The sequence below is a fragment of the Podarcis erhardii genome, assembly GCF_964252035.2.
Source record: "Podarcis erhardii genome assembly, chromosome: 11".
NCBI classification, from domain to species: domain Eukaryota; kingdom Metazoa; phylum Chordata; class Lepidosauria; order Squamata; family Lacertidae; genus Podarcis; species Podarcis erhardii.
In genome coordinates this window covers 7,713,934-7,737,220 of record NC_138501.1, presented here as the reverse complement: position 1 = coordinate 7,737,220, position 23,287 = coordinate 7,713,934, and the positions used below count along the sequence as shown (strand labels likewise).

General features: G+C 41.0%; 1 long non-coding RNA gene across 1 annotated transcript; it reads right to left on the bottom strand.

Annotated features, from left to right (window-relative positions):
* Positions 1 to 12,902: 12,902 nt before the first annotated feature.
* Positions 12,903 to 22,828, bottom strand: LOC309352562. The gene is made up of 3 exons (XR_014161375.1): positions 22,754 to 22,828; positions 21,565 to 21,636; positions 12,903 to 12,935 (listed from the first exon to the last, which is right to left on the bottom strand). It is a non-coding gene; the product is annotated as an uncharacterized lncRNA (long non-coding RNA).
* Positions 22,829 to 23,287: the final 459 nt, after the last annotated feature.

Genomic DNA, 23,287 nt, shown 5'->3' with positions numbered 1-23,287 from the left:
TGCTTTTAACAGAAGCCGAATGGAAACAGTACGGATTGTGGCTAACCTAGAGCAAATTGCTGCCCCCTTACATCCCTACCCACAAGCCCCTAGGTGCTGCAACCTATCAGACAGACATGAGAGAGAGAGAGAGAGAGAGAGAGAGAGAGAGAGAGAGAGAGATGCAGAGAGAGCTCATCAGTGTTTTTCTCTGTAATTGCTGCAAACTTTTCCCAAGAATGACTCAGTGAGATAGAGTTACTTACATTACAGTCTAATATGTAAGGTATGCCAGATGTCTGTCTAGGAGTGATGTGCCCTCAGGCCAGCTAGGCGTGGAATTTTGCTCCAGGAGTGGCAGTGCCTCCGCTGGTCTGAAATCAAACTGACCCCGTCTTCTCTGTTCCATCTTTTATTCTGAATTAGGGGTTTCCCTCTGCTGTTGACACCTCCAAATATTTTACTTCAGGGTGGATGGGTGAGCATGCTTTAGAGGAGTTAGTTAACCCAGAGCTGCGTGGCATCCCACAAACAATGCTGGAACGTAGTTGGAAAGCCATATACAGTGGTACCTCGGGTTAAGAACTTAATTTGTTCTGGAGGTCTGTTCTTAACCTGAGGTACCACTTTAGCTAATGGGGCCTCCCGCTGCTGCCATGCCGCCTGAGCACAATTTCTGTTCTCATCCTGAAGCAAAGTTCTTAACCCGAGGTACTATTTCTGGGTTAGCGGAGTCTGTAACCTGAAGTGTCTGTAACCCGAGGTACCACTGTATCTCATTTAGAAAGATCTGTTGTAAGAAGTTCACACAATATTTTCCCCACTAAAGTGACTTTAGCAGTGACCTCATGATGGAAATCCACATGGAGTTGTTGTTGTTATTTCATAAAATGTATATGCCACTGGATTGCAGAAAAAACCCTCAAAGTGGTCAGGATGTTTGAAGGATTTCACATGTGTTGAGAACAGGCCTAGTGTCAGCACCCAGCATCCCTACCCACCCCATGCCTATTCTGGAGCTCCCTTTAGGCATGTTTTCCTGGTGTGCCAGGAAAGGTGGGGCTTGAAGACTCCGAGTCAGCTTTTAAATTCCCCACAGTGTCCCAGAATGACACCTTGTCACCGTGGGCATTGTGGGAAATAAAAATGGCAGCTCCCAGTTGCCCAGAGTTGCCACCACCACAAGAGAAGCCTCACAGAAGGGCCTCATCAAACTTGGAGTCAGTCTTGGAAACATTCTATTATGCAAACCATGTGTGTGTGTGTGTGTGTGTGTGTGTGTGCGTGTGTGTGTGCATGTGCGCGCACGCGCATTCTTAAACTTACTTCAAGTTTTCAAACTTATATATGGACAGTGCTTTTTTCTGGGGGTATGCAGGGGTACACATACCCCTAAACATTTTGTGAATCTTCGTACTTTTGTCCATTTACTGTATTTATTTTTTCCGATTTGAACAATAAAATGGTGATTTTTTTGAGTCAAAATGAGAGTACCCCTAAACATTTTTTAAGGAAAAAAAGCACTATATATGGATATTGGTGAGGAAACCCTGAGTTTGCAATGGGTTGCATCTCCGACATACTTCTTCAGCCACAAAGTCCAGTCTGTTGGCTATAGTGACCACAAGAAGTGGGAGTGCTTGAAGAATTTGATTTCTGTAAATTCTGATGTGAACTGATCTGATCCACATTTCCTACTGCTATTGAGATTTAAAGAAGTTTCCTTTTAAACCTGTAGCAATTAATTTCTAAAGTATATGATTCCAGATTCATTTCCATTCTTCATTTTCTATACTAAAGGGCAGAGTGGTGGCTGTTTTAATAATGAATATGTGAGCAGAATAGATCTTAATGTTCTTATGATGACAGGGATAAAGCGACTCTTATATTGTTTCAATATTTCCATAGTGAGCACTAAGAAAATAGTTGCAAAACCATAAGGTTAAACATATTGTGTCCTTTTTTCCTCCAATATCTTTTATTTGTTGTTGACTTGCAAAATACTTAAAGATTAGGAACTCAAGCATGGGACATCTGCACGTCCTATGAGTCACTGGGGACAAGAATCTTTTTTAACTCTCAGCAAAGAGACCACAACTGTATTTCCATTCTTGCAGAGTTATTATGATAGAGGAAATTTCCATTAAAGCAAATGCAAGTTCTCTGTGGGAGGATTTAATATGTAGGTTTGAGTTCAGTACTCAAGAAAAGATTGGGGTAGATTTCAAGGAAATTTTGTAGTCCAACTCATATTTCTTTCCCCTCTCAAACCAGCATTCGGGGAAAAGTTGGATACAACTCTCTCTTTCGTATTCAGTGATCAAAAGACAGCAAAAATTATGTGATTCTCACTGCGTGGTTCTTGAGCTGTGCCAAAATTTCTTATCAGACTTATTTTATGAATCTGAATGAGACAAACACTTATCTTAATTCCTTTCTGATTCAGACAGATTTGCAATTAAAGTTTTCATGGACATTTACTAAATGCAATGGTGGAACAAATCTAACAAAAACACGTTAACTGACAGACACGGAGCAAAGTACAAAATCTGATTAGCTGAAAAGGTGGTTTTTCCCTGCCAAAAAGGCTCTAGTTTGGAGGGGACTGACTTTTGCAATGGAAAAGAAGAATATAGGAAGAATAATGGTTCCCAGAACAGACTGGAATTTGGTGGTTCTGACCCAACTAAGCTTTGCTTGCATCAAACCAACTCTTGCATCAAGCACTCTCTTAAGTCTGAGCTGCTCACACACAACTTGTATACACACAAATATGCATATAAATGCACACAAATATACATATAAAAGAGACACTATTCACCATGTATATTATTGTAGGTGTCTATTTATGTGATGGCTACTTTAGGAGACCTGGAGTGCATATGCATAAAACATCTGTATAATAATGAGTAATAACGCATATAATAACATATAATGCAGAAGACTTGTTCCTATTTTTAGTTGAAAACTTGCCTCTCAAAACAATCAAGGAGATGACGGTTTGAAAAAAGTCCATGCAGATAAGCTTCTCGTCATTATTTTCAGAAACCTTTTTGCTTATTGGCTTTTTAATTGCAAACAAAGCCTTATAATATTCTGTATGAACCCATCAACTCCACCCTCATTCTCCTGCAGTCCCTTTCAATATGTCTGCATGCCGGCATGTCAATATGTCTCCCTTTCAATACAGCATTATGTTCTGTAATTTGTAACCCAAGCCAAAATTAGTTTGAGGCTAATTCTGGCTCCAATCCTGCACTTGCTTGCCTGAGAATAAGTCCCATTGAACTCACTGGGGCTTGCCTCTGAGTGTACCAATATAGGATTGTACTGTTGCTCCACAAAGAGAAAGGCAGATCTGTCGCCAGATTGCGCTCCCCTCCTCGCTCCCTCTTCCAACAATGGCTATTCTGTTCTCACTCTTGTCTTCCAAAAGCAGGTATTTCCTGAGAGAAGGGCAACAAGCGTGCTGACAGGGATCACCTTTCTGTGTTCTGCTCTCACTCACAATCTCTCTGCCCCCGCAAGCCATGGAAGGGAAAGAAAAATCGGCAAAGCTGAATCTCCTGGCTAACAATGAGAAGGCTTGTTTCCATTGCGGTCATCATTTAAGACATGTAATCCGAGTAAAGACAGCTTTGACATTATCTAGTCATGGTTTTTCTTCCATTTTTTTAAAACCTCAATAACCTTGGGTATCTTATAAAAATATCCAATTGTCTCAGCTGTTGTGTAGGCAACTTATGGTGTGTGTATATGGAAGTCTTAGCTTGTGGTGAATATTCATAGGAAGAGAGTTGGCCTGATTTGTGGCAACACAGGGACTATAGTTTAGAAGTTCTTAAGGGATTTGGTTCTCAGCCAATTTTATATAAGTTTTTAATTAGGGTTCCCTCCCACCATTATTTTCCACATTCTATCTCCATATAATTGCTTTGCATAATTGCTCAGGATGGGTGAGCGTTAAATGAGCACAAATCTTTCTTCATATAATGAGAATATAGATCCCAGAAGGCAAATAGGAAACTCTACTTGTCACCTGTTGATTAAGCCTTATCTACTCATGTCTGTGAAGAAATTATAGATGCAGGGAGGGCTTCCATAGAAAGGAATAGTCAGGCAAAGCAGCAATGTAAGAGAGAGCAGAATAGGTACAGTCTACTTAGGAGGAAAGAGAATGTGAGTTGAGGAAAACATTTGGATGGTGGAAGGAAAAGTCACTGAGTTGTGGAAGAGGAGTGATTGAGGATAGCAATATGGACAGCTAGACCAAGGAAAGAAGCTGGTGTTGTAGGACTCCAAACCAGAATGGCCAATAGTCAGGGATGAGGTTTGTTTGTAAGTCTTACCGTATTTTTTGCTCTATAAGACTCACTTTTTCCCTCCTAAAAAGTAAGGGGAAATGTGTGTGCGTCTTATGGAGCGAATGCAGGCTGCGCAGCTATCCTAGAAGCCAGAACAGCAAGAGGGATTGCTGCTTTCACTGCGCAGCGATCCCTCTTGCTGTTCTGGCTTCTGAGATTCAGAATATTTTTTTTCTTGTTTTCCTCCTCCAAAAACTAAGTGCGTCTTGTAGTCTGGTGTGTCTTATAGAGCAAAAAATATGGGGTATATACTCCTTTATGTCATGCAGACCTCAAAACGGTTTCCATAAAAGTCAACGTCATATCATAAAATACAAAACATACATATTCATTTATAACGATTTCATTCCATTTAACAATAGTACAAAAAAAGAAAAGGGAGAGAGAGAAGTAGGGGGGAAACAAAGTCCAACTCCAGAAGGTAGGAGGTGATCCCTGTAAAGAAAAACAAGACCTCCTTGGTTAGTTTCCCATTCTTGACAGCCATCTTGGTGGGAGTTGTAGCTCAGCAACATCCGGAGAACCACAGGTTCCCCAACCCTGACCTATAAGGTAGTAGGAAGATGGTTCTTACAAGAAAAAAGAGAGAAGAATGGGTTGCAACAGGACTGGTGTTAATGAGACTCAGGCCAAGGCTTTATGTCACCATTCAGAAAGGTGAACAGGGAGCTAACTGGTGCCAGAAGGATCTCTCAAACAATCACGAATTTGGGGCACCAGGTGTGGCAGATTAGGAAAACCTTAACAAAAAGTGGCCTCTGCCCTCATTCTCTTCCTGTGCAAAGAAAGATGGGATGAATCATCATGACATTATATTTTCTGATGTTCTTGGTTTTCCTGCAACACAGCTGCCTGCCTTGAAAGTGTTACGAAGCATAGTTTGTCATTAGTTATTTTCTGAGGTCTGCACCTCCACCTCCCACCAAGGCTTCTCATTGGTTTGTGGTGATGTTCTCCATTTCTCCTGGCCTGTGGGAAGGTCTCTTTTCGCCCTCTGTCCTTATTGTTTTAAGTCTCTTTTCATATTTTTAACATTTGCTACTCATAGCTGCTTGGATATGTTTGCAAGAAAAGTGGGGTATGAACTCTAATATTTAGTAAGTAAAGGAATAAATCATCAGAGCAAATTTTGTGTGTGTGTGTAAGTGTGGAATGAAGGAGGGGGGGCACTTCTGTAATTTAAGAAACTGTCTACTGGTCTTGCTGGGTAGATGACCCTTCCCCTCAAAGGCTGACTTTGCTCCCAAATAATTGCTTCACCAGGCATCTTCTTTCCCTCACACCCTTGGCAAGAAAGAAAGAAAGAAAGAAAGAAAGAAAGAAAGAAAGAAAGAAAGAAAGGATTTGCCCCTAACCTCATCCACCCTTGGATGCACTCTCCCCCCACTCACGATTTACATTCTTGTAAGTGAAGAGCAATGAAAGATATTCCCAGGAATATTCAGATTCTTTAATATGGCAGCCCTGTGATGAAAGCACATTTTTGGCAATGACTGACATGTCTCACGATAATGTCAAAAAGCAAGCTTAGAAGATAAGGAGAAAGAAAAATGGGAGTGAGCTTGCAGAACAGTTTCAGATGATAGGATTTTATGCTTAGGCTTTTAATTCTGTGTACGCTCACTTGAGAGTATAAGCACAGTCCTAACCATGTCTATTTAGAAGTAAGTTCTATTGAATTCTGTGGGGCTTACTTTCAAATAAGTGAGATTAGGGTTGCAGTCATAGTTGGATATGACCTCTCACTATTTTATTTGTTTTATGCTTTGTATATGTTTTGTTTCATTCACAGTGTTTCCTTCCCATAGTTTTTAGGATATGGTGAACTAAAAATCCATATCTGGTTGCTCCTTTTAAATTTTTGTTTTTGCTTCTTATTTGTTGTGTTTACCTGGATGCCATTGATTGGCCTGAAGCTTTTTAATATGAAATATGCCTAATAGTAAATATATCAGAGCTTATATATTGAGTTCCTCCATATTATATTTTTATTAGATCAGACCGTGGATAAGGGCAACATTCCTCCCATACAGAAATGGGGAGAACACTCGCCCTGATGATATATTTCATAATAGCATGTGTTTTATTTCTCTTTTCATTAGGGGCCCTGAGTTTGTGTAGATGAGCTATAATGAATAGTTAAAATGACATATCCTCTCCTCCATCCACCCACATCATTTCATCCCGAAAGCAAGAGAGTCTGCGCTTTGACAGGAGCTTGAAATGTTCCCTCACACAGCTTATATCTTGCCTGTCGTTAAGATTTAAATATTTTAGCTCCTGACAGTTTGGTCTGTTTCTTGCTGATTACAGCGTGATGATCAGAGTTTTCTAACTGTGACGGGTCTTATTCATGATAGTGCAGGTTCCCTGTTTCCCATCTTTGGCCCTTTCATCACACTGGTTAATAGCCGACTTACTTAACTGCCATGAAAAGTAGTATAAGAACAGTCCCTTTGTGCAGAATCAATGGAGGCTTTGGGTTCTTTCCTGCCCTGTATTATTATGGGGAAATGAAGCCTTTCTAGTTTTCACTTGAACAATGAGGACATTATTATTATTATTATTTCAGAAAGGAGAAAGATGATCAGACCATATAAAAACCTCACTGCACTTTTATTGTCGTATGTGAAAAACACCACAGTGTGGAACTCTGGCTTACAACCTTGTAGTATAGATAGAACGTTTGCAATCTTTATGAAGAATTTCTCTGCAAAGGAGGTACTGTTTTCACTGACGTATTTGAAACATTTGGATTAGCATTGCCAGCATGATGAGGCCACACACCACCGCAAGCAGAGTTTTGTGTACCTGTTTTTCAGAGAAATGGATAGGCATCTGTTTCGGGAGCATGGATTTTCTATGGCTCCAGCCTTTAAGCCACTTGACGAAATGTGAAGCGTAGAGTTTTGTCTACGAAAGAAGCAAGGATCACTGCAGCAGAGACAGAACCTCTGTTTTAATACAGAGGACATTTGAACTTTCAAAAGATGGCTGGTATTTTGCAGTGGTGAAACCTTAATCACAGCTAAGCTCTGCATAACTCGGTCCAAAATTGTGAAACTTAATTTTTTATCGAAAATCTTTTTTGTCTGTGCCAAAAACCATGTTCCTGACACACACAGAAATGTTATCTGGTTTTACTCTCAGAAACCTTAAAAAGAGAGAGAGGAGGAGGAGGAGCAGGAGGAAAAGTGACTAATGCATTGGAATCTGATATATGTCTTCTGTTTTTAATCCAAGGCTGATAAGGTGGTCCAGATCATTTCTGGCATTCTGGTTTAACTTTACTGTATGAAGAATAATGCTACAAAAATGTCTTGAGTTTCTGTGAGTAGAAACAGGAAGGTATTAGCGAGTCTTATCAGTCATACAAAATTTTGTGCAGTGTATCATATAGATAGTGCTATTTTGCTAGAAAAAGAGGTGCCAGAACTTACTATGAATGCCTCCCTCATTCTCTTAGAATGGCATTGGTGCCCACCTAAGAGGTGTTGGAACTCGTGGGGGGGGGGAGCCCAGCCTTCTTCTTTCCTTCTAATTAATTTTTATAGGAATCAGAATAGATTCTGAAAGGATACTCAAGCATACAGGCCAATAAATATGTTGATTTCTATCTTACTGAATGTTACAAACTGAAAGTCTGCTGTGATGAGAGTTGCCATTCATTCCGTCAAGCAAAATGCTTTTGGATAAAGAGATATTCTGGACTGTTTCTTGACTGCAGCATTTCAGGCTGCTGGGGTGGCGGGGTGGTATCACATGAGTGTAACATAGTACAGTGGTACCTCAGGTTACATACGCTTCAGGTTACATACGCTTCAGGTTACAGACTCCGCTAATCCAGAAATAGTACCTCGGGTTAAGAACTTTGCTTCAGGATGAGAACAGAAATTGTGCTCCGGCGGTGCGGCAGCAGCAGGAGGCCCCATTAGCTAAAGTGGTGCTTCAGATTAAGAACAGTTTCAGGTTAAGAACAGACCTCCAGAATGAATTAAATACTTAACCCGAGGTACCACTGTATCTGCTTTGGAGCTTGAGATATCAAAATGAAAATTCAGGCCAATTAACAAATACAGTGGTACCTCTGGCTACAAACTTAATTCATTCCGAAGTCTGTTCTTAATCTGAAACCGTTCTTAACCTGAGGTACCACTTTAGCTAATGGAGCCTCCTGCTGCTGCCACGCCACTGGCACACGATTTCTCTTCTCATCTTGAGGTAAAGTTCATAACCCGAGGTACTACTTCCAGGTTAGCGGAGTCTGTAACCCGAAGTGTTTGTAACCCAAGGTACCAATGAATATGCCTTTTTTGTGCATTGTTGACCCCAGAAGATGCAGTTTTGTACACATTACTTCGTTGGAGACCTGCATTTCAAAATTCAGATGTGTGCAAATTTTGAAAGGTGGCTGTGTTTGGTTGGTTGTTTTGGAAGGTGAGAATCAGGTAGATACGCCTTTCAATGCAAAGTGAATCAAATTTCACCATAATCCCCATATGTTGCTAGGCTCAGGGCTTTTTTCAGCTGGAACTCACAGGAACTCAGTTCCGGCACCTCTCAGGTGGGTGCCATTGCCATTAGAAGAAAACAAGGGAGGTGTTCATGGTGAGTTCTGGCACCTCTTTTTTAAAATAGAAAAATAGCACTGACAAAGCTACATCCTTTCCCTTAAGCTTCACCCTCTCCCCTGCCACCCCACCGCACACTTAGGACTCAGCTATACAGCTGCAAATAAAACGTTTTAAGTGTGTTTGAAGTGCAATAGACAATGTGACACTAGATGGCGAAGGAGAGTCTTATGGAAAATTCAATGTATTTTATTTTTTTTAATGCTTCTTTCTTGATAGCACAAGAAACCCCGACAAAGGAACAGTGGCAAGAGAAATTGATGAACTATGTAGAACTGGCTAAACTGACATACAAACTGCGAGACAAGGACAACTGTCACTTCAAAGAAGAATGGGAACTCTTTACATATTATTTAAAAAGACAGCAAAATGAACTGGACTCCTTGGCAGGTTTTGAATAAACATACACAAATCTATTGATGGTTAATATAGTAGATAGATAATATAAGGATTTATACAATTTTACAGCATGCAGAGAACAATATGTGTTCAGAAATCAGAGAGAGGAGCTGAGGGAAGTCTTGGGGGAGGAGGGTTTGTTGGGGAGGTGGGGAGGAAAGGGGGGGAAATAATGAAGATGATATGTTCTGATATTTTGTTATGTTGAAATTGTTAATACAGTGGTGCCTTGCAAGACGAAATTAATTCGTTCCGCGAGTCTCTTCGTCTTGCGGTTTTTTCGTCTTGCGAAGCACGGCTATTAGCGACTTAGCAGATTAGCGCTATTAGTGGTTTAGTGGCTATTAGCGGCTTAGCGGCTTAGAAAAAGGGGGGGAGGGGAAAAACTCGCAAGAACTCGTCTTGCGAAGCAAGCCCATAGGGAAATTCATCTTGCGAAGCACCTCAAAAGACGGAAAACCCTTTCATCTAGCGAGTTTTTCATCTTGCGAGGCATTCGTCTTGCGGGGCACCACTGTATTTTTTTAATGCTTCTTAAAAACCATTAGATTCCACCCTGCTCTACTAGAATGAACCCACATCTTCCCCTCAGCGAGCCGCATTCCACGTCAACAGCAAAAGACAGGGAATGTGCCCTTGTACCAATTCTTGGCTCCAGATGTGTGGCAGATCTTGCGCTTTCCTTTCCTAAATGGCTTGCTGCTGAAAAACCAGTGGGGTGGGGTGTGAAATGCCAGGGCCATTATCTCTCCTAATGAGCACCTGTGCAATTATCAAAGTTCACATTCAAGGTGACAAGCCAGGATCATTGCAGGGGTACCACTCCTCTGCACTCCATCCATCTTCGTGGGCACGAAGATGAGGAAACACCTCAAATTGTTCTGTACTTTGGCTCGCAGTACCAGCCTGTTACTACTTGAGGAAAGAGTGAAGAACCCTTCTGGCTCTTGAGAAGTCTGCCAAAAGAAGTGAGAGAGTTGTTTTAATTAGAGAAAGAAGTGTGTGTTCTGGGAGAGAAAAACAAACTAGGCATTCACTCGCCTTTCTCTGATATCGTAAGTGTGGAGAAAGCAGGTGTGCAGGGGGACATAGGAGGCCTGCCTTACACCAGGGACGGACTTTGGTAATATGGTGCCCTGAGTGAGGATGGAATTCGGCATCCCCCCGCAACAAAAATATTTATTTTATTTATTTTTTTAAAATACTCTTTATTTTGCTTTAAACAAATACAGATAAATATAAACAACCAAAATTACAAAAGAAAAATCCTTAATAATAATGGGAAAACCCAAAAAACTACAAAAAACATCAAAGTACATGGCATAGAACATAAGCCATCAGGGGAAAGAAAAATATTTCTTATTTTTGTGCCCTCCTGCCTCTGGCCTTCCATTCTGTGCCCGCTTTCAGCCATCTGTGCATTCTTTTTCAAAACTTCTAACGGCCGTGGTGTAACTGAAGAAATACGATGCAGTTTTCTGGGACACCCCACATTTCTTTGCAACTATGAGCATTAAAAAAAAATAATTAACAATTTCAACATAACAAAATATCAGAACATATCATCTTCATTATTTTCCCCCCTGGGTGGTGGCAGCGAGAAAGAAAGTGGGGGCACAGGGATCAATAGATGGTGAAACGTCCGGGGACCCTGTTTGCTTGCCACAGCCGCAACCCCAGAGTCAGCCACAACTGGACCTAATGGTCCCTTTACCCATACAGGTCATCCCCCCCACTCTTCTAGAGCAGTGAGCTCTTTTCCTGGTCAGTCATGGCGGAGATCCTTGCTCCTTTGGATGTAGTGATGATGATTAAGACGGTTTGGCTTTGCCCTCAACATAGAGCATCTGCCTCGAACCAGAAGCGGTGATGACTGCTCCATGTATGCCCAGTTCACATTTTTTGAAAGTGTCCTTCCCAAGTCTCACAGAGCCCTTTGCATTTTGTGGGATCTACTTACCACTTTCAGATTGGACTGCATTTTTGTTTGGACTCGGATTTCCTAATCTGGGCTCTCTTACGCTGATGCAAGCAGGAAAATGCCCTTGTTCTCCAGCCCCATGGGCCCCTCTGTCTCTTTCCCTTCTGCTTTCTTCCTGCAAAAGTGTTCTCCTCAATTTTCCCTACTGACCAGCTGCTTCCTCTTTCTGTTCCTTGGCTCCGCTGTTCCTACTCAGCTCCTGCATTTTGTCTGAACGAACCCCTGCTCCTCCCACCATTTAATGCCTTCTTTTTCTAACTGCTGGCTGAAAATGCTACTTTACAGTGTGACTCTACAAATCATGACTATGTGTGATACACAAATACTGTGCACAGGTGTTTTATTTTTAAGAAAAATACAGTTGTGCATGCTTGACTATAAACAGTACTGAGAAATATATAAACTCACATTCACTCTTGCTTATATTATACTTACGTCAAAATTTGGTATAAGACAGACTCCAAATAAATCTCTAAATAGAAGCGTAATAATAAGAAAACTTGGTGTAATTTTAGCAAATCTTTCATTTGGGGTTAGGAATGGGGGAGAATTTTGATTTGGTTCACATCGAAAGACAAATCTGTCCAATGTGCATTTTCCCAAACAATATGAGAACTAGAAACACAGCCATCCTTCGAAATTCATATTTATCTGAGTTTAGCAATGCAATTTTCCAACCAAACAGTACATGCTAATATGCATATATTATATATGCATATATAAGTGTGCGTAGAAATAAATATGGTGGTGAAATTGCCCTATGTGAGGGGAAAACCAGCTGAACTGCAACCCATCATCCCTGGCTGTTGGCTATACTTGCTGGGGTTTATGGGAGGTATATTTCAGCAACATCTGGAGGGCCAAAGGTTCCCCACATCTGGGCAACAGTGATTGTGACTATAGAATCAAGAACGGCTGTTGTTCTGCTTGAATTTTTAAGCGATGGGTAGCCCCAAAAGAGCTGGAAAAAATCAGACAAGATAAGGTAATGGTAGTTAAATAATTTAGGCAGCTTTTTTGCATTGCTTGTGCCTGGTTTCTGGGAGAAAGGAAGAGCTAAGAAGAAAAACAGCTATGGATCTGGCATGGGCCTCATTTCATGCAGAAAACAGATACACGCTTTTGAAGCATGTGGAGTAAGGATTGGCACATTTTGTTTCCCTGATGTGGGGAAATACCAGACTGCAGATGTCAAACTAGAATTATTACTGGGAATTGCAAATTTGATTTTCTGGAAATGCAGAAATTTGTTCCTGGGGAAACAATATTGTGTTTTTTTTGTTTTTTGTTTTAAAAATCCCTCTCTCTTCAGATTGTCCTCCTCTTGGTGCTTTTCTCCCTGAGATAATACAGTACTTGCTCTCTCTTTCCCACAATAGCATGGAAAACATTGCTTGGTTCCAAAAACACCAAGGGTTGAACCTACTCTTGTGGATGAGCAGGGATCTCTGTCTTGAGGGCTGTCATGAAGGTGCCTTTCATCAATGCTAAATTAACTTTATTCCGGAAGGAAGATCTTATCAACTGGCATCATCTTTGGAGCTCTGCCCTTGTTTTAGTTTGAGGATTAAGCTGTCACTCCTTTCACTTGTATCGCAAGCGGAAAAACAACATGAAAAGTAAATATTCTGTACTCCAAGGAGTCCTGAGAACTTATAAGAGTTCAGTGAGCTTCTCTTCTTAGAAAATGGCTGAAGCAAAATATAGCTCCCATGCCATTAGGCAGGGAGGCGGCTTGGTATGCCCCCTGCGCAGCGTGGCCCCTAGGGGGGCAGGGGGAGCCGGTCCCCCCAAAAAAAATTTCAAGGAGATGGACTGGCCCCCTCAATATTCTGTGGTAACCCATGGGCATGCCACACATGCACACCACATGTGTGCGACATGCGACATGTCAGCACGACATGCACAATTGATGTCAGCATGTCACACAAGGGCAAGGTGGCATGCTTCCTTCCTCTTCAGCTACACTGCACTGGTTTGGGCAGGCCTTGCCCCACGGGAGCCAATCAGTAGCTGGGTTGGCTTCAAGAGGTAGGCATGAATGGACGAGTGGGTCTGGTATATTCCTGGATTATAAATCCAGGCACGGGACTTCCGGTCGGCGCCAGCGTTTGATGGCGGTCCTAGCCTCAAGCTCCGAGGCAGGACTGCTCCGTAAGTTCGGGTCTTACCCGCTACGGCAAGCGGGGGACCCCTAAAATCACAGGCGCTGAAGCCTGTGAGCAAGGAGATTCGGTGGGCACCTTTGCGCCCCCCCGGCATCGTGAAAGAGCCTTTTTAAAGGCTCCGGAGCGGCATCGGGGTGAGCGCGGTGCTGAGGATCGCTACCCAGCTTACGGAGTGAAGCCGCGTCGCCATTAACGGAGAGCGCCGATTCCTTTCTGAAATCAACGATTGGCAACAACAATACCCGTGAGTAAGACTGCAAAAGTAAGACGGGACTTAAAAAATTTAGAAGATTCGGCTGAAAACGGGAAGGCAAAATTAAGGAAGTCAGCCTCCCGGAACTGCATGATTAACGGAGCAATGAAAAGACTAAGCTGTGTTTAAATGGACTTTCCTTTTAACTCTTATTAAACCAGACATCGAAAGGGTCTCCCCCCTGTTGTGCAGGAGAAGGGGGGGAGGAAACAGAATTAATTTAACCTGCAAAAGAAAGGGATAAGGAATAAAAAACCTCTGCTGCTGATACTTCTGGCCAGGCTGCCGGAGCAGCGATCGCCTGAAAAAAGGAACTGTCAAGTGAGCTGTCAAAGGACAGCGGCTACAAAATAAGACTTATTTTGAAACATACTCGGGACTTTGGTGGATTACAATTTTAACAGTAAAGTGCTACAAACTAAAGACTTTTAATGGGACTTTTGCCTTTGGACTTTCTGTTTCTTTGTTCTGGGTGCCTTTGGACGGTTACAATTTCCTCCTCTAGAGGGCTTTAGTTACATTACGGAGTATCCAGTGGGATTTTCCACTTGCAACTTTCCTGTGTGAATGACCTTGAGTTATGAGCAACCCGCCAGAAGAGATTTCAACAAGAAGTAAAACAAAGCAGGCTCAAAAACAAACTCAAAAGAGAGGCTCCTTATCAGGAGCAGCAGCTGCACAAGAAAAAATAACAGCAGCATCAATGGAGTCAATGACACAGGCCCTGCTTAAAATAAATCAGTCACTAGAAGTACTTACCAAGCAATCTGCAGAACTCACTAAACAGTCTACAGAGAACTCAAAGAAATTGACGGAGTTGACAACAAGACTAGACCTGAATACAACAACAATTTCATCTAATACAGATTCTATAAACCGTTTGGTTCAAGAATCTACGGAAACAAGGAGAATAGCTGAGAGTGCTAGGTCCACTGCTGAAGAAACCAAAGGAAAGTTTGCGCCTATTGTAAAAAAAGTACATGAACATGATTCAGCATTAGCCCTAATAGAACTGGAAAGGAAAAGTAAGAATCTGAAATTAAGACTGGTTCCAGAAGAGGAAGAGGACAAGCTCGGGGAATTCCTTACAGACAAATTTCAAGACTTCTGGAATGATGAGCTAGATGGAGAGGAAGATGAATTTATGATAACCTCAGCCTTTCGGATTGGCAGGAAGCAAGGGAAGAAGCCAAGAGATTGTTTAATTACCTTAGGATCAAAGGAACAAAGAGACAAAATATTGAACCTACATTTCCAGAAGGCCTTGGTCATTAAAAATTCTCAGATTCAAATCTTCAAGGATATTCCTAAATACTTTTTGGAGGTTAGATCTCAATTTAAAGAACTAGTTGATCTACTTAAGAAGAATAACATCCCATTCAGGTGGGAATTTCCACAAGGGCTGTCCTTTAGCTACAAAGGGAAGAAAATTAAAATAAAAACAAACCAGGATAAAGAGTTCTTTTTGGAAAGAAATCAAGAGGATCTCCAGAAAGGAACTGTTAGCGAGGAGGAAGTACCGGACATCTCAAATCTATCATTTGGACTGAACCGAGCACCGACCGAGGAGGAACAACAACTTGGTGCAGTCGGTGGAAGGTCTACCCAGTAACCAAAATGTCTCTGCAACTCTTCAGCTGGAACTGCAATGGTTTGAACCACCCTCGAAAAAGGGGCCAAGTATTTCATTTATTAAAGAAGGAACATCTAGACGTAATCTGTTTACAAGAAACTCACATTGCCAGGATACATAGAAAACTTTTAATAAACAAGAGATTAGGACAAGAATTTATATCATCAGATAGAGTCAAGAAAAGAGGAGTTGTGATTTATGTCAAGGAAAAATTTGAACCAAAATTGATCTTTAAGGATGACCAAGGAAGATACCTGGCAGTGGAAATCCAAATTTATGGAGAAAAAATATTGATTGTTGGAGTTTATGCACCAAATGAGGGGAAGGCTGAATTCTTTAAGAAGTTGCATGAGACTTTAATGGACTTTTTGGACTTTAAAATTATAATGATGGGTGACATGAATGGAGTCGTCTCTACAAACATGGATAAGGCCCAAAGACAAACAATATCTAATGACGGAAGACTACCAAAGACTTTTTTTGACCTGACTGACACTATGGATCTGATCGATATTTGGAGAACTAGGAACCCTCTGGAAAGGGAGGGGACTTTCTTCTCTGAAGCAAAAATGACATGGACTAGAATTGATCAAATATGGATTTCTAGTAATCTGGCATCAAAGGTTAAAAAAACAGAAATCTGCCCAAAGACCTGCTCTGACCATAATGCTGTCAAGATGGAAATGAAACTGACAACAGCTGGAACCTTTAGATGGAGAATGAATGACACTCTCTTTGGAGATGGGGAAATTTGCAAAAAGGCCCAAGAAACACTTAAAGACTACTTTGAGATCAATTTGAGATCAGACACAGAAAAAAGAATCATTTGGGACGCAAGTAAAGCCGTGATGCGTGGCTTCCTAATACAACAGAATTCAATAAAGAGGAAAAAGCAGAATGAGAAGAAAGAGAAAATTTGGAATCTAATAAAAGAAGGGGAGAAGAAATTGAGATCTAAGCCTAAATCCCAGGAGATATTAAGAGAAATAAAATTCTATCAAACACAATATATGGAATTGACGAACCAGGAAATAGAATGGAAAATTAAACAAATGAGACAAAAGACTTTTGAATCTGCAGATAAATGTGGGAAGCTACTGTCTTGGCAACTGAAAAAGAGACAAAAATTGAATACAGTGACATCACTCGAAGTAGATGGGAAGTCTATTAATAAACCAAATGAGATAAGTAATTGTTTTCAAAGTTTCTTTAAGAAATTATACAAACAAGGGCCAAAAAATGAACAGGAGATAGAAGAATTTATTGGAAAATACGGACTATCAAAAATCTCTGAAAACAACAGAAGGAGTTTAAACGAGAAAATTACAGATCAAGAAATAGAGAGTGCCATCCAGGATATGAAGCTGGGAAAATCACCAGGACCAGATGGATTAACTGCGAGATATTATAAAGCATTGAAGGATTGGTTAATACAACCATTGAAAGAAGTCTGCAATCAAATTTTGGAGGGGAAAAAGGCTCCCGAATCGTGGAAGGAAGCATTCATCTCACTTATACCAAAGACAGAAACTGAGAAACATCAAGTCAAGAATTACCGCCCTATATCACTTTTGAACGTGGATTATAAAATTTTTGCAGACATTCTAGCAAAAAGATTCAAAAAAGTGCTGTTAGAGGAGATTCACAGGGACCAAACAGGCTTTCTACCAGGCAGGCATTTGTCAGACAATGTGAGGAATATTATAGATATTCTAGAACTTTTGGAAACTGACATAAATAGAAAAGCTGTTTTGATTTTTGTGGATGCAGAGAAAGCCTTTGACAATATTTGTTGGAGCTTTATGAAGAGGAATCTCCAAGGAATGGGGGTAGGCAAGAACTTTGAAAATGGTATAAGTGCAATTTATTCTGAGCAAAAGGCCAAACTTATTGTAAATGGTATGGTTATGGATGAAATTCCAATAGAGAAAGGGACACGACAGGGATGCCCAATTTCCCCTCTATTGTTTATATCGGTACTGGAGGTTTTCCTTAACATGATTAGAAGAGACCAGCTGGTCAAAGGTATACAGGTCGGAACTAAACATTATAAGCTAAGAGCATTTGCAGATGACCTAGTTTTGACACTACAACAGCCAGAAACTAGTACAAAAAGAGTTTTGGAACTTATTGAAATATTTGGTCAGGTAGCAGGTTTTAAATTGAATAAACACAAGACAAAGGTGTTGGAAAAAAATCTCACGGTGGGGGAAAAAGATAGTTTTCAAAGAGAAACGGGTTTGGAAATTACTAAAAAGGTAAAATATCTGGGGGTGAACTTAACATCTAAGAATGTGAATCTATTTAAAGATAATTATGAGAAATGCTGGGCCGAAGTGAAGAAAGATTTCGATATATGGTCAAGATTGAGACTTTCCTTGTTAGGCCGAATTGCTGTAATTAAGATGAATGTATTGCCGAGATTGTTGTTTTTGTTCCAGACATTGCAAATTTTAGATAAGATGGACTGTTTCAAGAAGTGGCAGAAAGATATATCTAAATTTGTCTGGCAGGGCAAGAAACCCAGAATTAAATTTAAGATTTTGACTGATGCAAAGGATAGAGGGGGCTTTGCCCTGCCGGACTTAAAACTTTATTATGAAGCAGCAGCTTTTTGCTGGCTGAAACCATGGCTACTTCTTGAGAATACAGACATTCTGGACCTGGAAGGTTATGATAATAGTTTTGGTTGGCATGCATATTTATGGTATGACAAGGTAAAGGTACATAGAAATTTTAAAAATCATATTATTAGGAAAGCATTGTATAATGTATGGAATCGATATAAAGATTTGTTTGAAAGTAAAACCCCCAGGTGGCTGTCACCAATGGAAGCTAAGGCGGTAAAAAGATTGAACATGGATACAGACTGGCCAAAATATTGTGAAATTGTAGAATATGATGGTGAAAAGCTGAAACTACAGAGTTTTGAGAAATTGAAACCTAAAGTCCGAGACTGGTTACATTATTACCAGATTAATGAAACTTTTAAGCAGGACAGAAAACTAGGATTTCAGAAGGAGAGGTCAAAGTTAGAAACAGAATTGCTAGAACCCAATACTAAGAATTTGTCTAGAATGTATAATCTGCTGCTAAAATGGAACACACAAGATGAAATGGTTAAATCAGCCATGATTAAGTGGGCACAAGATATTGGTCATGATATTATGTTTGCTGACTGGGAGCAGTTATGGACCACAGGTATTAAATTTACGGCATGTAGTGCCCTGAAAGAGAACATAATGAAAATGATCTATAGGTGGTACATGACCCCAGTCAAGCTTGCAAAGATATATCATTCGCCCAATAACAATTGCTGGAAGTGTAATGAATGTGAAGGAACTTTTTATCACCTTTGGTGGACCTGCCCAAAGATTAAGGCCTACTGGGAAATGATCTATAATGAAATTAAGAAAATCCTTAAGTGGACATTTGTAAAGAAACCGGAGGCTTTTCTCTTGGGCATGGTCGGCCAATTGGTACCAAAGAAAGATAGGACCTTTTTTATGTACGCAACAACAGCAGCAAGAATCCTTTTGGCGAAGTATTGGAAGACTAAAGAACTACCTACTCTGGAAGAATGGCAGACCAAGGTGACTGAATTTATGGGACTGGCAGAGATGACCGGCAGAATCCGTGACCAGAAGAAAGAGACAGTGGAGGAGGACTGGAAAAAATTTAAAATCTATCTTAAAAATTGTTGTAAAATTTCGGAATGTTAAGATGTCAGGGGATTGGACACTAAGAATTACAGCTATAAATCGAAATTTATAAAGCAGAAACTCTTTTTAAAGAGAATTAAATATAAAAATGGGATGAAGAATTGCTAAAAATTTTGAAATTTGGATGCAGTGAAGGGGAGGTTTGGGGAAGTCGCATTATGTTTGTTTTGTTTTTTCTTTATGTTGTAAAATCAATAAAAATTATTATAAAAAAAAAAAATATATAAATCCAGGCACGGGCCGCAGCCACAACTTTTGCATTGCTGCCATTGGCTTTCCCATTCACCCACCATTGGTTAATAGCTTATGTTGGGGTTCTCAACCTGTGGGTCCCCAGATGTTGATGGTCTACAACTCTCATCATCCCTGAGCTCTGGTCCTACTAGCTAGGGGTGTTGGGAGTTTTAGTTCAACAACATCTGGGGACCCACAGGTCGGGTAAGGCTGCTCTGGACCGTGGTCAGTTGCTGAGGGACGCGGGTGGCACTGTGGTCTAAACAACTGAGCCTCTTGGGCTTGCCGATCAGAAGGTCAGTGGTTTGAATCCCCGCGACGGGGTGAGCTCCCATTGCTCGGTCCCTGCTCCTGCCAGCCTAGCAGTTCGAAAGCATGTCAAAGTGTAAGTAGATAAATAGGTACCGCTCCGGCGGGAAGGTAAACAGCGTTTCCGTGTGCTGCTCTGGTTCACCAGAAGTGGCTTGGTCATGCTGACCACATGACCCAGAAAAACTGTCTGCGGACAAATGTCAGCTCCCTCTGCCAGTAAAGCGAGATGAGCGCCGCAACCCCAGAGTCATCTGCGACTGGACTTAACTGTCAGGGGTCCTTTATCTTTACCTTTAAGGTTGCAATTAGACAAGATGCTGTGAAAATTTTGCTTTCCCCATAGTAACCACTGTTTATATTGTGCTACTGAATGTCTATTGTCACAAGTTCCGTTATGGTAGGGTCGGCCTTCAGCAAGGCCTTGTGCATGTCATCCTATGATATCATCTTATGACCCTACCTCGGGGGACTGGCCTGCCAGCATGTGGGTTGGGAGAGAAAGCTGATTGGCTGCTCAGTGGCAGGATCCTTGCCCAGTGCCATGCTAATAATAATAATAATAATAATAATAATAATAATAATAATAATAATTTATTTATACCCTGCCCATCTGGCTGCGCCTTCCCAGCCACTCTGGGCAGCGTCCAACCGAATAGTAAAAACAATGCAGCATCAAACATTAAAAACTTCCCTAAACAGTTGTCTTTTAAAAGTAAAATACAGTGGTACCTCGGGTTACATACACTTCAGGTTACAGATTCCGCTAACCCAGAAATAGTGCTTCAGGTTAAGAACTTTGCTTCAGGATGAGAACAGAAATCGGGCTCTGGCGGCACAGGAGTGGCAGCAGGAGGCCCCATTAGCTAAAGTGGTGCTTCAGGTTAAGAACAGTTTCAGGTTACTTAGGGACCTTCGGAACAAATTAAATACTTAACCTGAGGTACCACTGTAGTTGTTTATTGCCTTGGCGTCTGCTGGGAGGGCGTTCCACAAGGCAGGTGCTACTACCGAGAAGGCCCTCTGCCCTGCCAACCCCTGATGTTGCTGTAAGCAGCAAAGTTGTAGCCATTTCCAACCCACATCAGTTTCCTATGTGTTTATTGTACACATGCAACATGCCATAATGTACATGGGCCACAATATATACAAACATCTCATATATTCATATTACAAAGAAAGAAAGAAAGAAAGAAAGAAAGAAAGAAAGAAAGAAAGAAAGAAAAGAAATTTCACTGCCATTCCCTTCAAGGGAACTCTACATGGTAGGCCAGATTCTCTGCCATGATATGATGACTGTACAATTCCAGCAAGAACTCCTTAATTCAAAATCTTTGTTTAGATTATTGCTTCAGTTTGGGAGTTGGAGGAATGGCAAGATGGATGATCTCTGGAGGACTACGGCACAGTAAAGCTAATTTCAGAATGCTGAGGTAGGATTCTTGACTGCAGAGTAGTGTTAAAAAGGAAATTCCGGGGAAGGAAGATAATTTTATGAACAAGACCAAACAGCCAGCCTTCTTCTCATTTGTGCTCTTAGAAATCCTGAGTATTTCTGCTGGCTGTTTGTTGTTTGTACAATAAATGGGTGCAGGACCTCAGATCGATTCACTGTATTTATACTAGCATTGAATCATAATCACAACACCTATCAGAAGTTTTAAAAAATATTGCCTCCATTTGTGAATTATAGACTCTTAATTTGGTTTAACAAGCTCAACAAAGCCTACTAAGAAGCACTTAACTATGGTTTAGTGTTACATGAATGAGCTGGCATGGCTCTCCTACTCACATATTATAAATTTGAGGAACAGTGGGTACTTTAGACTATGGTTAGTGATCAAGCCATCATCATCAGTCATGGTTTGAAACTGGATTCTTTGAAACTCACCATAGGACGTCGCGACTCCCCACCACGACCAATCACTCTCGCAAGCTGGCATCTCTGGCCCTAACTTTTCCCCTACAAAAAAAAAAAAAAATCACTAGTTTCCTTGGTGTTAGGTACCACCTGTAGGTGAGTTTCAGTGTGAGTTCTTTTCTTTTTGTTGATATGGATTTAAAGGGGGGAGGGGGCACATACCTCCACATGTGGTGGGAGTGTCCCAAAATTCAACTATTCTGGACAACAGCCATACAAGAAATATGTAAAATAACTAAGCAAGTAATAGACATCACCCCAGAATTGGCCCTACTAAACATCTTCCAAGACAACAATGCCCATTTACACCACAAAGAACTTATAACCCACCTGCTCTCAGCAACCAGAAACATCATAACCAGACACTGGAGAGACCTGTCAGGAGTAAGCATGGACCAATGGTACCAAATAGTATGGGAAACAGCCCTACTAGAAAAATTAACTAATAAACTGAAACTGACACGGGGACAAACAGAAGAAGACGCCTTCACCCCGGTATGGCTCCCCTTTATCACATACACAGCCCAACAGGACAACGACAATAATCCACCAACAGCATACAAATCAATATGGCTAACCTGATCCAAAACACCCACCCACCTCACTCACACACGAAAACAAAGATCACCACAGCCAATCACAAGCAAACAATCACACCCTAAGCCAACCCCAACCTCTCTCACCACCAAAGGAACACAAGTGAACAACACAAGCAACGCTGACACCAAACTCTACATACATTAAACATAATAGAAACACCGCCACCCGACCCCACCCCCATCCATCCTCTCTCTCCCCACCCCCCCTTTCTTTTTTCTTTCTGTTTTCTTCTCCCCCTAATGCCTCAACAAATGAAACGGATTTGTAAAAATGTTACATGGAAGAAGAAGAAGGGAAAGAAAAAAAACGAGGCACTACACTTCTGTAAAACAAGAAAATCCTTAATAAAAAATATTTTAAAAAAAATCACTGCACACCACTGCCAGAAAGCAAAGATTTTTTGCACATGAGCTCAGCTATGTTTGCCATTAGGCCCTTTAAAAAAGTTTCATTTGGGGCAGAAAGGCACTCTGCGTGCTCTCAGAGGCATTGGGCTTCAGGTGCCAGAATTTTTGAATGCCAAGTTTTGCACCCCTAACTGAGACTTCTTCATAGTCACCTGTTGCATCCTGGCAGTTTTCTCAGTTGGGGCCAATGAGTCAGACTTTCTGCTTATATTCGATGACTTGCTTGAAGAAGAACAGACCCCTAATAAATTGCAGAGTCATTACCCTTTATGCATACTTTTTCTAATAGGTGTTGTGGATTCCTGCCTCCTAATAAGAAAAGGAAGTAGAAAAACGCATAAATTCTCCCAAGGGAGTCAGACAGCCTAAAGCCATATTTGACAGCTGTTGCTGTTACCAGGAGCACCAGGAGCAAAACAAAAAGATTGAAGAGGAGGAGAGGTATTAGAAGCAATTTTGGCATGATTTTCTTGGAAAGCAAATATGTTTTGCATTGCACTACCCTATGAAAAAGCAGCACTCCTACAGTGCAAGATGGCATGAAGAGATTAAACAAATACTGGCAGTAACTGGTTGAAAATAAAGTTATCCAAAGTTTGCATTTCTGAGTAATCCAAGTTCTGTTTAGTTTGAGTTTTTAAAAAACTAGTTTACTTTAATCTTAAGCATTAATGACTTGGTATCGC